This window comes from Podarcis vaucheri (genome assembly GCF_965113315.1).
Source record: "Podarcis vaucheri genome assembly, chromosome: 5".
Taxonomy (NCBI): Eukaryota; Metazoa; Chordata; class Lepidosauria; order Squamata; family Lacertidae; genus Podarcis; species Podarcis vaucheri.
Window position 1 is genome coordinate 88832718 of NC_138763.1, and position 13954 is coordinate 88846671.

Here is a 13954-nt window from a genome sequence, read left to right on the forward strand (position 1 = left end):
ATTTCACTGAAAGCAATGGTAGACCGGCCCTTCAAGAGTCACTACAGGCCAGAGCTAATATTATTTAAAAATTAACATTTTCTCCATTGGTGTCCACTGTGTAGTTTGTCTTCTAATCTGAGACAATCTTTTTTAAAGAAAGATCTGTGCTTGGAAGAGAGATCCGGGTTCATAAATGCAACACCCCAGTTTCTGAAGAAAGAGTCCGTAAACTAAATCACTGTCACATTTCTTTTAATCTCCAAACCAAAGACAAGCAACCACACCCTAGCCTAGGCCACCCCCAACCTCCCGCACTACCAAGGAAATATAACAAGCGAATAGAAAGAGAACCTTCACAAGTGACGCTGACACAAAACCCCACACATACACTAAGTAGAAGAATAGAAGCATTGGGACCCCACCCCACTCACCATTCCCCTTCCCCCCTCTTTTCTTCCCAACCTAATACTGCATGCAGAACGAATGAAACGGATCTGTAGAAAAGCACAAGTTGAAAAAAGAGGCAACACACATATTTTTGTAAACTAAGAAATATTTAATAAAAAATACCGTATTTTTCGTTCTAGACCACAAGACGCACCTACCGTATTTTTCGTCCTATAGGACACACTTTTTCCCCTCCAAAAATGAAGGGGAAATGTGTGTGCGTCCTATGGGGCGAATGCAGGCTTTCACTGAAGCCTGGAGAGCCCCAGCGCCAGCCCCACAAGGTCGGGGACAGCGGGAGGCGGAACGCCACCATCCCGCTGTCTCCCGAAGTGGTTTGGAGGCTGACGGCGGGGAGACCCCGCCGCCAGCCCCGCAAGCTCCGGGGACAGCTGGGAGGCGCAGCGCGTCTTCCCGTTGTCCCCGGACCTGATCTGAAGGCGGGCGGCGGGGAGAAGAGCGCTTCTCCCCGCTGCCGGCCCCACAAGCGCCTGGGGGGGGAATAATTTTTTTCCCCTTTATTTCCCCCCAAAAAAACTTGATGCATCCTATGGGCCGGTGCGTCCTATGGGGCAAAAAATACGGTAGTTTTTGGAGGAGGAAAACAAGGAAAAAAAATATTCTGAATCCCAGAAGCCAGAACAGCAAGAGGGATCTGGCTTCTGGGATAGCCGCGCGCAGCCTCTCCCGGGCAGGGGGATGAAGGCTCCCCCTGCCCAGAAGAAGCTGCATGCGGCTAGGGCAGAAGCTAGGACAGCGATCCCGCTTGCTGTCCTGGCTTATGGTATAGCCACGCGCAGCCTCTTCCGGGCAACAGTAGGAAGGCTCCCCCAAGAGCCGTGCTCCCTTTAAAGAGCGTGCGGAGCGTGTGTACAGCTCTTGGGAGCTTTTCCCCAAGGAGGGAGAAAGGCAGCCCTTCTCCCTCCTCGGGGAAAAGCCCCCAAGAGCCACACACACGCTCCACGTGGCTCTTTAAAGGGAGCGCTGAGCAGAGCCTCCCGCCTGCATTCGCTCCGTAAGACGCACACACATTTCCCCTTACTTTTTAGGAGGGAGAAAGTGTGTCTTATAGAGCGAAAAATACGGTATTTTTAAAATAATAATAATGTTACAGATTTGGGGTAACAGAGTTTGTGGGTGCCAGGGCACCCATAACTGCTAGAGTTAGTGAATGTTAGAAATTAATAAAGCTTTAGAATTTAGCTGGTTTTTTAAATTAGTATTATGAAGGGGAGATGCCATGCCAGTGAAAAATACAGGTTGAACCAGTTCTCCTGTTCAGGAAATAGCTGATAGCGAGGCCATTAAGAACACAAGGAGAACTCAGTGACAGCCATTAAAGAGCAATTGACCATACAAGTTGCTGTCCCCACTCCCCACAAGCTATGTGTTACGCAACCTTTTGAAATTTATAGGTGGGGGAAGAAGGGGGGAAGACACTACTGTGAAGATTATTTATCTTATCCAACACCAAACATTTCACTTTTTTTTTTTTTAACAAAACACATTGGGGTTTTGCAGACTATTGGCACCCCAATAAAATTTTAACATGTAATATGGGGTTTGTTGATAATTGGTTTTCTCTTATTCGTGATCTACATTTGCATTGGATACTGCAAGAAAACATTTCAATAACGAAACGATGATAAGGATGCCAAAAACTAGAAGCAGCAAAGAGTGAACCTTAATACCATAGCAATTAAGTTAGCTTAAATGCTTAACAAAAGAGCCTTTTTTCTTTCTTTTTTGGCTGCCATCTAAAACTGCATTGTGTCTGTGACTGGTTCCTCCTTCAGGGAGGGCATTCCACATCCTTGGTTCCACTGCCAAGATGTTCCCGCTCCTAATAGATGCCCGCTGTTCCTCATTTGGTAAACACACCTGGAGGTAAGGCCTCTGATGAAACAAATGTGAATCATTAAGTTTAATCTCAAGTGAAAATGACTTCGGAATTCCTCAATGCTGATCTCATGCCTCATCAGCAAAGGTCGCCTCTGATTGCTTCTTTAAAACTGGGCACCATCCAGCCACATACAAGCTCTTTTAAATTCTGCTCATTTAAAATGGAGAAATTAAGCCCATACTTAACCTTTTTAAATCAACGAGACATCAAAACCATTTAAATCAGCGACTGATTTTGAGTTTGAGTTTGGCTGGACCAGGCCCTGTGTATTATCTCTGATTCCACAGATGGTTCTCTTGAAAGCAAACATGATTGGGAATTTGGATACAGCAATCATTTATCACTAAATAAAAAATTTAAATAGTGATGTATGGAAGTGAGAGCTGGACCATAAAGAAGGCTGATCGCCGAAGAATTGATGCTTTTGAATTATGGTGCTGGAGGAGACTCTTGAGAGTCCCATGGACTGCAAGAAGAACAAACCTCTCCATTCTTAAAGAAATCAGCCCTGAGTGCTCACTGGAAGGACAGATCCAGAAGCTGAGGCTCCAATACTTTGGCCACCTCATGAGAAGAGAAGACAGAGGACGAGATGGTTGAAAAAATGTTCTTGAAGTTACTAACATGAGTTTGACCAAACTGCGGGAGGCAGTGGAAGACAGGAGTGCCTGGTGTGCTCTGGTCCATGGGGTCACGAAGAGTCGGACACGACTAAATGACTAAACAACAACAACAAATTAAAAAAACCTCCTGTGTGGTGGAGACCTCTAAAATCTCTAAAACACCATGCTGCAGCTGACTCAGCAATTCCTTCCAGTGCATTGCTCAGAAAGAGAAAACCTACATAGCAAATTCCAAAACACAGCATTGGTAAACGCTGAACCTTTGCTTCAGCTGGAATTCCCAAAGGGAGCTGGCACATTATTTTGCAAAGGGGAGACGGGCAGCTGAAACCTTATGTAATGTGCTGATGTTTCCCGATGAAGTTTCAGTTCACCTTATTCCTGTTTGTTAATAACCCCAGAATGCTGCTTCTGGCTCAAATGGAAAGAAGAAGTGGGGACGCGGGTAAAAACATACAATCCCATGACAAAGAAACCAGCAGTCATATGCAAACTGTGTGAGTCCGTGGTCAAGTCTACACTGGAAGGACTCATAACACTTAAGTAATTATGGAGACTGCAGGGAACTGTGGTTTTCTAAGGTTGCTGGGAACTAGTTCTTTACTATGGGTGACAAGAGTTGTTAGGAGACCCCCTATTCCCCTCACAAAGTTACACTTCTGAGAGCAGTTTTAACAATAGACCCCTTTGCCCAGGCAACTGTGGGAATTGTAGCTCTCTGAGGGGAATACGGGGTCTCCTGGCAACTCCTGGCAACTCTTAGCATCCTTAGCAGCTAGAGTTCCCAGAATCCTAGGAAGCCATGACTGTGCCTTTATGCTTTGAAGGTATTGTGCAGATGGTGCCATAAGGAATACCTAGAAGCTGGAGACAGAGTCTGCTGCTGCAGTTTTGTTCCCTCGCTGCCGAGCATATCGGCAGTGCCGTTCATTCATTTTAGACTCAGGACTTAATGGTCTTTCAGGCCCTTGTACGACTTAAGATGGCAAAGGGCATCATCCGAAATGGAACAAGCAAGCCCTGCTTCATGTGGGGAGCTGGAGCTTCTGCTCATTCTGCTGAGAGGAGCCCAGGTCTTCTGCCACAAAGTCCTGCCACTGCTCAGTAATACCACATTGGCCATAAGATCAGGGCTCCTTCCTCTACTTTCCAACTGAAAAGGGGCATCTATCTCATACTCAGGGGTTGTTTTTTCAGCTGGCACGTGCCAGGACAGTGTTCTGGCATTTCTCAGCTGGGCCCCAGAGGTGGGGCAGGGGGAGACCTGACCAGCCTCAGCAAAGCCCCGCAGCGTCTCCAGCTCACGAGGACACCCTCTACGGGCTCTGGAGAGGGTCTCAGGAATGCAATAGCTCAAGGGTAGCCTCTTTCCATATGAATCTACCCAGACCCTGAGATCATCTTCTGAGGCCCTCCTCAAGGTGGCAACATGAGAACAGGCCTTCTCTGCAGTGGCTCCCCATCTGCTGAATGCTCTCTCTAGGGAAGTTTGCTTGGCGCCTTCATTCCACACCTTTAGGCACCAGGCAAAAAACGGCCCTTTGTAGCCAGGCCTTTGGTTGATCTAGATTCAGGTAGGTAGCCGTGTTGGTCTGACGCACGCAGTCGAAATATATTAAAAAATAAAAATAAAGAAGTGTCCTGTAGCACCTTAGAGACCAACTAAGTTTGTTCTTGGTATAAGCTTTCATGTGCTATTGGACAATTTTTTGGTTGATCTGTTTGACATCCTATACCCTTTTAAAATGTGGCTCTTTTCTGTGCAGGGTGATGTTATTGGGTTGTTGTTTTTATTCTGATTATATATGTCATGATCTTTTCTGTGAACTGCCCTGAGATCTCCGGTAAACTCAGTAAGTAAGTAAGTACCATATTTTTCCGTGTATAACATGGCCCCATGTATAAGATGCCCCCTATTTTGGGGGACTCCAAATTAAGAAAATATTGCCCAGAGTTGCTGAGCTTTTCTTGGGGGTGTTACCCATTTTTTAGGAGGGATTGCCGAAAACCGCTCACCCGCCTGACCTATGCTGCCACTCGCATGCACCGCAAAAGCCGCCTATCGCCTATCCACTCACCGGCAGAAGCTGCCAATCGCCCGCCCAATTGCCACAGGAGCAGCCAATCAACACCAGCCCTTGCCGCAGCCACCAATAGCACGTCCAGTAGCCGCTGACAGTATCCGCCTCGCGGCAGCAACCAACCCCACGTCCCCCCAATGAAATATCCGTGTATAAGACAACCCCTAATTTTTAACATAATATTTACCGTACTTTTCGCTCTATAGGATGCACTGGACCATAGGAGAGGGAGAACAGGGGAGGGGGAATTCTCCCCCTCTCTGCTCAGCGCCCCTTTAGCGAAGCGGCAGGAGAAACGGAGCCCCTTCCATTTCTCCTCCCGCTTCGCTGAAGGGGTGCTGCGCAGAGAGGGAAAACTGTGCAGCGCCTCTCCAGCAAAGCGAAGCCTGGAGAGCAAGAGGGATTGGTGTTCACCGACCCCTCTTGCTCTCCAGGCTTCAGGTGGCTATCCGCAAGCCTTCGGAGCGCAGCAGGAACTCGTGCTGAACCGGAGTTCCCGCTGCACTCCGGGGGCTTCAGGGGGCTTCAGCGAAAGCAATGCGAAGCCTCCGGAGCACGGGGGGAGCTCTCCCTCTGCGCTCGCCGGCTTTCGCCTTGCTATTGCTGAAGCCAAGGAGCCTGTATTCACTCCATAAGATGCACACACATTACAATTTTTGAAGGGGAAACAAGAAGATTGAAAGATGGGATTGGTGAATACTAAAAGCAGCAGAAATATGAGATGATTGGACCCTTACTGAACTCGAAGCATGGGAACCCCCAACAAAAATATATAAATGTTGGAAATGTAAAGAAACTGAAGGTACATTCTTTCACCTTTGGTGGATGTGCCCAAAGATTAAGGCTTTCTGGGAGATGATCTATAATGAACTGAAAAAGGTATTTAAATATACCTTCTCGAAGAAACCAGAGGACTTTCTCCTGGGCATGGTCGGCCAATTGGTGCCAAAGAAGGACAGAACTTTATTTATGTATGCTACGACAGCAGCAAGAATACTCATCTAAAAGTATTGGAAGACACAAGATCTACCCACTCTGGAAGAATGGCAGATGAAGCTGATTGACTGTATGGAACTGGCAGAAATGACTAGCAGAATCCGTGACCTGGGAGAAGAGTCGGCAGAAGAAGATTGGGAAAAATTTAAGGACTATTTACAAAAATATTTCAAAATTAAGGAATGTTGAATGATGTTGGATTAAAATTAAGTGGTTTCAAGCTGTAATTATGATAAAATGACTTTCTTATTGTAAACAATGTAAAGGTATAATAATTTAAGATGTTGGAGAGAAAGTAAGGTGTTTCTTTTTTCTTTTCTTTTTTTTCTTTTTAAGCGGTAATGCTTTGAGATAAGGATTTGCTGTATAAAAAAATTAAACTGGGTATACAGGAAGGGGAGGTATGAGGAGGTCGGGGAGACAAGTTATAAGAAAATAGGTTGTGAAATTTATGTGTTTTTAATATTTTTATGTTTTTTGTTTGTTAAAAAATTGGAAACTCTAATATATATATATATATATACATATATATGCAGGTTTTGGTGTCTTCGGGTGTCTTCCCGTGTAAGAGTCGGGGTGTCTGTGCGACGTTTCGACGAGGTCTCACTCGTCATCTTCAGGCTGGTGCTTTCGGCTTCTTGTTACTGGAACAGAGCAGAATCTGGTGTTTGAGTTCCTATAAATACTGTTGAGGGGTGTGGTGTATAGCCTCCAACGTTCTGGGCAGAGAGGAAGTTCCTAGATTAGTGTGCCTCTTCTTCTTTTGTTCCTTAATTACTTGAGGGATATCTTGAGTGATTTCATGAGTGATATTCTGAATACCACTGGGTGGGTCATTAAGTGTAGATTAGTTGCTAAAGCTTTTGTGTCTTGACCTCTTGAGCTTGTGAAGAGTTTTTCTGAGAAGATGGCTGTGCTGCATTTAGTTGTGCTCTGGCTTGGCTTCGTGTATAGGGGCGAGCTGTGGTTTTGTGCCTTGTGCCAGCCAGATCTGTGTAGGGATTGCAGGGGGGTGCAGCATCCGGAGGTGCCACTATAGTTTGGCTACTGGATGGAGTCTGTAATATGTCTGTGGAGAGGGTCTGGGTTTGGGTCTGGTGTGGTTGATTGGTGACGGCGTTCTGTGTGCCTCTGGTTCTGGTGTCGGTTTTTGTGGGGAGGGCTAATTTCCAGATGTCTGGCAGGCGGGACGTGTCGTCACGCTTGTTCATGTTGTGAGGGTGTTTCTCTATCTCGATGGCTTCCATGATTATTCTCTTGTGGTGATGTTCCATGTTAAAGAGCAATTTGGAATCTGCAAAATTAATTTCGTGTCCTGTTTCTTTCATGTGTTGGAAAAGAGAGGAAGTTTTTTCTTCTTTTTTGACGGCATTCTTGTGTTCTGCGATACGTGCATTTATTCGTCTGTTTGTTTGTCCAATGTACGTGGCTGGGCAGACTTTGCAGGGTATTTCATAGACCCCTTGGTTTTCCAGCTGGATTTTGTCTTTTGGGTTTCTGAGGATATTGGCTATTTTTTGGTTGGTGCAGAAGGCTGTTTTGATATTGTGTTTATGGAGGATTTTGCTGATTTTGTCTGTAGTGCCCTTGATATAAGGAAGGAGGGCCATGCCATTGTTTTCTTCTGTGTCTTGGTTTTTGGGGGGTGTTTCTTTTTGGATTAGCTTCATAACCCTGTTTTTCTGGTATCCATTGGCGATTAACACATTTGAGAGATTCTGTAACTCAGTTGTCAAGTGGTCTTTGTCAGCCAGGCGTTTGGTTCTGGAGATGAGAGTCTTGGCTACGGAGTTTATTTGTGCAGGGTGGTGGTGTGATTGTGCATGTAAGTAGCGGTTGGTGTGTGTTTTTTTCTGGTAGATAGTGTGTCCTAGGGAGCCATCAGGTTTTTTGTAGATTAGGACGTCAAGAAAGGGGAGTTGGTTGTTGTCTTCTATTTCCATAGTGAATTGTATTTTGGGGTGTAGGCTGTTGAGATGTGTGAGGAAGCTATCTAGTTTTTCTTTCCCGTGTGGCCAAATTACAAAGGTGTCATCAACATATCTGAGCCAAAGTTTGGGTTTGTGTTCTGACTTGTCTAAAGCATTGGTTTCAAAGTGTTCCATGTACAAATTTGCGACCAATCAACCACACCAGACCCAAACCCAGACCCTCTCCACAGACATATTACAGACTCCATCCAGTAGCCAAACTATAGTGGCACCTCCGGATGCTGCACCCCCCTGCAATCCCTACACAGATCTGGCTGGCACAAGGCACAAAACCACAGCTCGCCCCTATACACGAAGCCAAGCCAGAGCACAACTAAATGCAGCACAGCCATCTTCTCAGAAAAACTCTTCACAAGCTCAAGAGGTCAAGACACAAAAGCTTTAGCAACTAATCTACACTTAATGACCCACCCAGTGGTATTCAGAATATCACTCATGAAATCACTCAAGATATCCCTCAAGTAATTAAGGAACAAAAGAAGAAGAGGCACACTAATCTAGGAACTTCCTCTCTGCCCAGAACGTTGGAGGCTATACACCACACCCCTCAACAGTATTTATAGGAACTCAAACACCAGATTCTGCTCTGTTCCAGTAACAAGAAGCCGAAAGCACCAGCCTGAAGATGACGAGTGAGACCTCGTCGAAACGTCGCACAGACACCCCGACTCTTACACGGGAAGACACCCGAAGACACCAAAACCTGCATATATATATATATATATATATATATATATATATATATATATATAAAATTTGGCAAAATATTTGGACCTTATGATATGTATTGGTATAATTTGGAATAATTAATGTGATATGATTAAATGGAAAACTTAATAAAAATTATTTTTAAAAAAAATGAAGGGGAAAAAATGTGTCTTATAGAGGGGAAAATACGGTAAATAAAAAACCCCCGCATCTTATACACAGAAAAGTGTGGTAAGTAATGAGCCGGAGGTGCAGTGGGGCTTTGCTGAGGCTTTTCGGGGCCCCAGCTCACAGCTGGTGCCCGGGAAAGCCTTGCCTCAGCTGAGCAAGCCCCCTTCCCCGTGAATCGGAGAGATGGCTGCTCAGCTTCGTTAGGCTGCTCAGCTGAGGCAATGAAGCCTTGTGCTGCTGCTACTCATGAGCTGACGAGGGGCGGGGGCTCGTTAACTGCTCAGCCGGGTGCAGAAGCCTCTCCGCTCTCGGCCGAGCGAGTCCCCCATGCTGCTCCGGCTCACGCGTGAGACGGGCAGGTGCGGAGGGCGGGGCTCATTAAGCCGCTCAGCTGAGGCGAAGATGGCTCCTTTCTCCTCAGCCGAGCAACCTCAACGAGCCTCTGGCTGGTGGGGAGACCGCCTCTCCCCCAGGGCGCTGGGGCGGGTCTTCTGAGGGAGGTGCGTTCCGGCACCTTCTTCTCTAGGAAGAAAAGCCCTGCTCACATGCACTGATCTGCTAGGCAAATGGAGCAGCCCCGTTCAGGAAGCCATGAATGGTTACAGTGGTACCTCGGGTTTAGTCCTTAATTCGTTCCGGAGGTCCATACTTAACCTGAAACTGTTCTTAACCTGAAGCACCACTTTAGCTAATGGGGCCTCCTGCTGCCGCCACGCCGCCAGAGCACGATTTCTGTTCTCATCCTGAAGCAAAGTTCTTAACCTGAAGCACTATTTCTGGGTTAGCGGAGTCTGTAACCTGAAGCGTATGTAACCCGAGGTACCACTGTATTGAGAGACACCAGCATTCTTGGTCAAGGCTCTGGCTAGTTATGGAGAAGCTGGCCAAATTCGAAACCTCTTTCTTTCTTTCTTTCTTTCTTTCTTTCTTTCTTTCTTTCTTTCTTATTTGTTTTTATTGAAAAATTATCATGGATAACAAAGGTACATATAATACCTCTGTTTTCAATTCATAGAGTCCTTTCTCTCTCTCTCTCTCTCTCTCTCTCTCTCTCTCTCTTTTTTTTTCTTCCCCTCCCCACTACCACAAATTATGCAGTCGAGTTTCCCGCATTTGGGGAAATTGCAGGGGTCAGCACACCCGCAGTGCAATGGATGAGCCTCACCCTGGGAAAACCTCCTTCATGATCAAGGTGTCTCCCCTGCCAGGTAAGTGTTCCTTTCTCTCTTTTTAATTTTTTTTTATTAAGGTTTATAAGCCTTAATATCTTTTCCTGATTTATTTTTTTAAAAAACCAAACCAAGTTTTTTTATCTAGATACAATAAAAGCACAAAAGGAGGTGGGGGAATAGATAAAGAACAAGAAAGAATTTTTTAAAAAGAATATTAAAGAGGTTAAAAGAGAGAGGCAGAAAAATAAGATTCGGAAAGCAAAGAACTTCTGATTCTTCATCTGTCTGCTATATAAAAACAATATTCACTTTCTTCAATCCATAATATAACACCCAACAAAGCCACTTTCTATAAAAAAACAACATTATCTTCAGTCCTCAAATCCAGATATCATTATTTCGTTTTCATCTTTGCACAAAAAAATCTGAGCGGTTTCCAATCTTTAACAAATTTTCCACAGGTCAGTTGCATTCGGTGTGAGGTGCTACTGCCACAGGCATTGTGAGGTTGTGGGGAGAAAGAAGAGGGGATAATGATCTTTGCATAGCAGATGGGCTGAGTTTTTGTGTCAGCGTTGCGTGGATAGGTTATTATTTGTTTGTTTTTGTTGGTGGTGCATGAGGCTGGAGAGCCCAGGGCATGGTTGGTTGCATTCAATTGACAGCCATGAGTTTTGTTCGGGCATCTGATAGAGTGGGGGTTGTTGGGTCAAATTAACCATAGCATAGAATCATAGTGTTGGAAGGGACCTTGAGAATCATCTAGAGCAATGCAATAATAGGTCAAACCTGCTTTGTTGTTTAGTCGTTTAGTCGCGTCCGACTCTTCGTGACCCCATGGACCAGAGCACACCAGGCACTCCTGTCTTCCACTGCCTCCCACAGTTCAGTCAGACTCATGTTTGTAGCTTCGAGAACACTGTCCAACCATCTCGTCCTCTGTCGTCCCCTTCTCCTTGTGCCCTCCATCTTTCCCAACATCAGGGTCTTTTCCAGGGAGTCTTCTCTTCTCATGAGATGGCCAAAGTACTGGAGCCTCAGCTTCAGGATCTGTCCTTCCAGTGAGCACTCAGGGCTGATTTCCTTAAGAATGGATAGGTTTGATCTTCTTGAAGTCCATGGGACTCTCAAGAGTCTCCTCCAGCACCATAATTTAAAAGCATCAATTCTTCGGCAATCAGCCTTCTTTATGGTCCAGCTTTCACTTCCATACATCACTACTGGGAAAACCATAGCTTTTACTATACTGACCTTTGTTGGCAAGGTGATGTCTCTGCTTTTTAAACCTGCGACCTTGGTGTTCTTAGCACCATGCTCCAACTGAGCTATACTGGGGGGGGGGGTTTAGGTTGTTGTCTTGTTGGGCTGTATAGGTAACCAAGGGGAGCCACACCAGGGTGTTTACAATACATTTATGTGTGGATGTGCAGAGGGTTTGGGGCCGGTCCTTAAAAATCCAGCTGTGGAACATCTCTGGGGTGAACGGGAGTGGTCTAGAGCTGACAGTCTGAGGATGTCAGCATCTGACAGCTGAGAGAGCTCACCTGTCTCTCCACCCTCTCAGGTGCAATTGACTGAATGAACAGCAAGATACTTTCCTGCCCTGAGGCCTAGCAACCATTTTGCTGTTTGCTTTCGACTGGCCACTCCTGATGTGTTGGAATGCAAAGGCTTAGCTCTAGCGGACACTGCGAACACAACAAGTTGGGGGTGGCGTGTCACCCTGTTTGTAACCTGCAGTGGTTTGCTTCGATGCCCAACCATACTGACAGCAACACAAAAAAATCCAGCGCTAGAAGAGGAAGTGCTGAGATTATTCAAGCGGGTCTGGAAGCAAAAGGTCTCTGATCAAGAATCCTGTTATGTACTGGGTTGAATAGGATCCAAAATGCAGCAGTCTGATGGTCCTAGAACAATAGGATCCAAAATGCAGCAGTCTGATTGGTCCTAGAACAATAGGATTTAGAATGCAGCAGTCTGATTGGTCCACAGGAGCCACCCAATCCAGCTCCAGGTGAAAGTGAATCCACAACCTGATTGGCCTACAGGAGAATTCTGGAATTAGCCAATCACACGCAGCCCATTGTGTAAATAATGTATATAAAGCAGATACTTTAGGGGGACATTCATTCCTCCTCACCACTATGAGCTGAATAAAGAGCATGAAATCCACTCTCGACTTCAAAGCCCTTGCGGGGATGTTAGATAATTACGAGAGACATGCATTTTGCACTTGACCAGAGATGCTTCCTTTTATTCTTATTACATACATTCAATTTATTCTTATTTCATGCCAGGAATTGCACTGTGGCATTGAGAACCAGTTCCGGGGTTGACTCGCTGATGTCACAACATTGCACAATGTGCTGAAGTGGCTCGTGGTGACGTCATGTGCGATGTTGCTGCTCAGGGATGTAGTGCGAAATGCTGACATCATGTGCGATGTTACCGCTCAAAATTGAGGGGTCCCAGCCCCCTACTTAATAACTTGGGGGGCCCTAAAGTGCCTCCCTTCCCTACAGTAGGCAGGGGAGATATGCTTTCCCTTACACCTAATACTGAGAAAATCTTATATCAGATAACCAGAGGGCAAATCCCTTGCTGAAAATGCCATCCCTTTTACCCAGCCTGCTTGAGCACATCCCACGATCTCTGACAAACTATTTTACTGTGCGTATAGCACCCTGGCCCCAACGGCATCCTTTCTCACTTTGTTTAGGTTTTCCCCCGTGCCGTCCTCCAGTTTGAGATGGGGGGGAGAATCCCCTTGTGGTCACAAAGGAAGGGTGGAGAGGATACGAACAGCTCACTCAGGGAGGAAAAAATGAGGAAGGGCTTGGTCAGTGACTCAAAGAAAGGAAGAGGAGGAAGCAATAGCTGATGTACCAAAAATTATTTTTATTTCCCTTTGGATGCTGTTGAGAGGGCTAGTCTCCTGATAAGTCCACATGCACACTCTGCCCTGAGCTGGACAGGGGCTATTATCCCATGCAAATGCACTTGTGACTGTAACCCTAACCAACATTTGTATTTTATCCTTAGAGGCACTTAATGAAACTATTACTGCCACTCTTAGTTTTTTTTTACCTGCTTCTAAAGATTTCTCTGGGATGCGGGTGGCACTGTGGTCTAAACCACAGAGCCTAGGGCTTGCCGATCAGAAGGTCGGCGGTTCGAATCCCTGCAACAGGGTGAGCTTCTGTTGTTCGGTCCCTGCTCCTGCCAACCTAGCCGTTCAATAGCACGCCAAAAAGTGCAAGTAGATATAGGTACCTCTCTGGCAGGAAGGTAAACGGTGTTTCTGTGCACTGCTCTGGTTCACCAGAAGCGGCTTAGTCATGCTGGCCACATGACCCGGAAAAACTGTATGTGGACAAATGTCGGCTCCCTCAGACAGTAAAGCGAAATGAGCGCCGCAACCCCAGAGTTGTTCGCGACTGGACTTAATGGTAAGGGGTCCCTTTGCCTTTACCTAAAGATTTCTACATCCAATCACTTGTTGGAGGCTGGATTTGCTTCTCCCTGCCCTGGTTGTTGTGGGTATTTCACATAACCTGAAGAACTGCTGTGAAGAAACAGCCTTTTCCAGTGCTCAAAATATAATTAGCCATTGTAGGAATAAAAAAACCTTTGTTCTGAGTGCTGTAGAGGCTGTGGTTGCACAGAACAAATTTCATGGGTACTTGTTGACTGGTGCCTCTCCATCCACAGACAGAAGAGGACAAAAGGTTTCCTATCACGCCTCCATTCTGTATGCCACTTGGAGAATGTCAAGTGTCTGTTTCATTCTTGAATTTCTAAAGAGGTCGAGTGTTCCCTTGCTATAATTTCCAAATGTGAGATGATTTGATGCAGGCTTGCTTGTTTTCATTAAACTTCC

At 45.8% G+C, this 13954-nt stretch overlaps 1 long non-coding RNA gene across 1 annotated transcript in view; it reads left to right on the plus strand.

Moving 5' to 3' along the window:
- Nucleotides 1-13954, plus strand: part of LOC309532886 — a 70917-nt gene that overhangs the window by 6890 nt on the left and 50073 nt on the right. Inside the window, exon 3 of the long non-coding RNA XR_014220049.1 lies at nt 10001-10110. This is a non-coding gene — a long non-coding RNA (uncharacterized lncRNA). The remainder of the gene's footprint in view (nt 1-10000; nt 10111-13954) is intronic.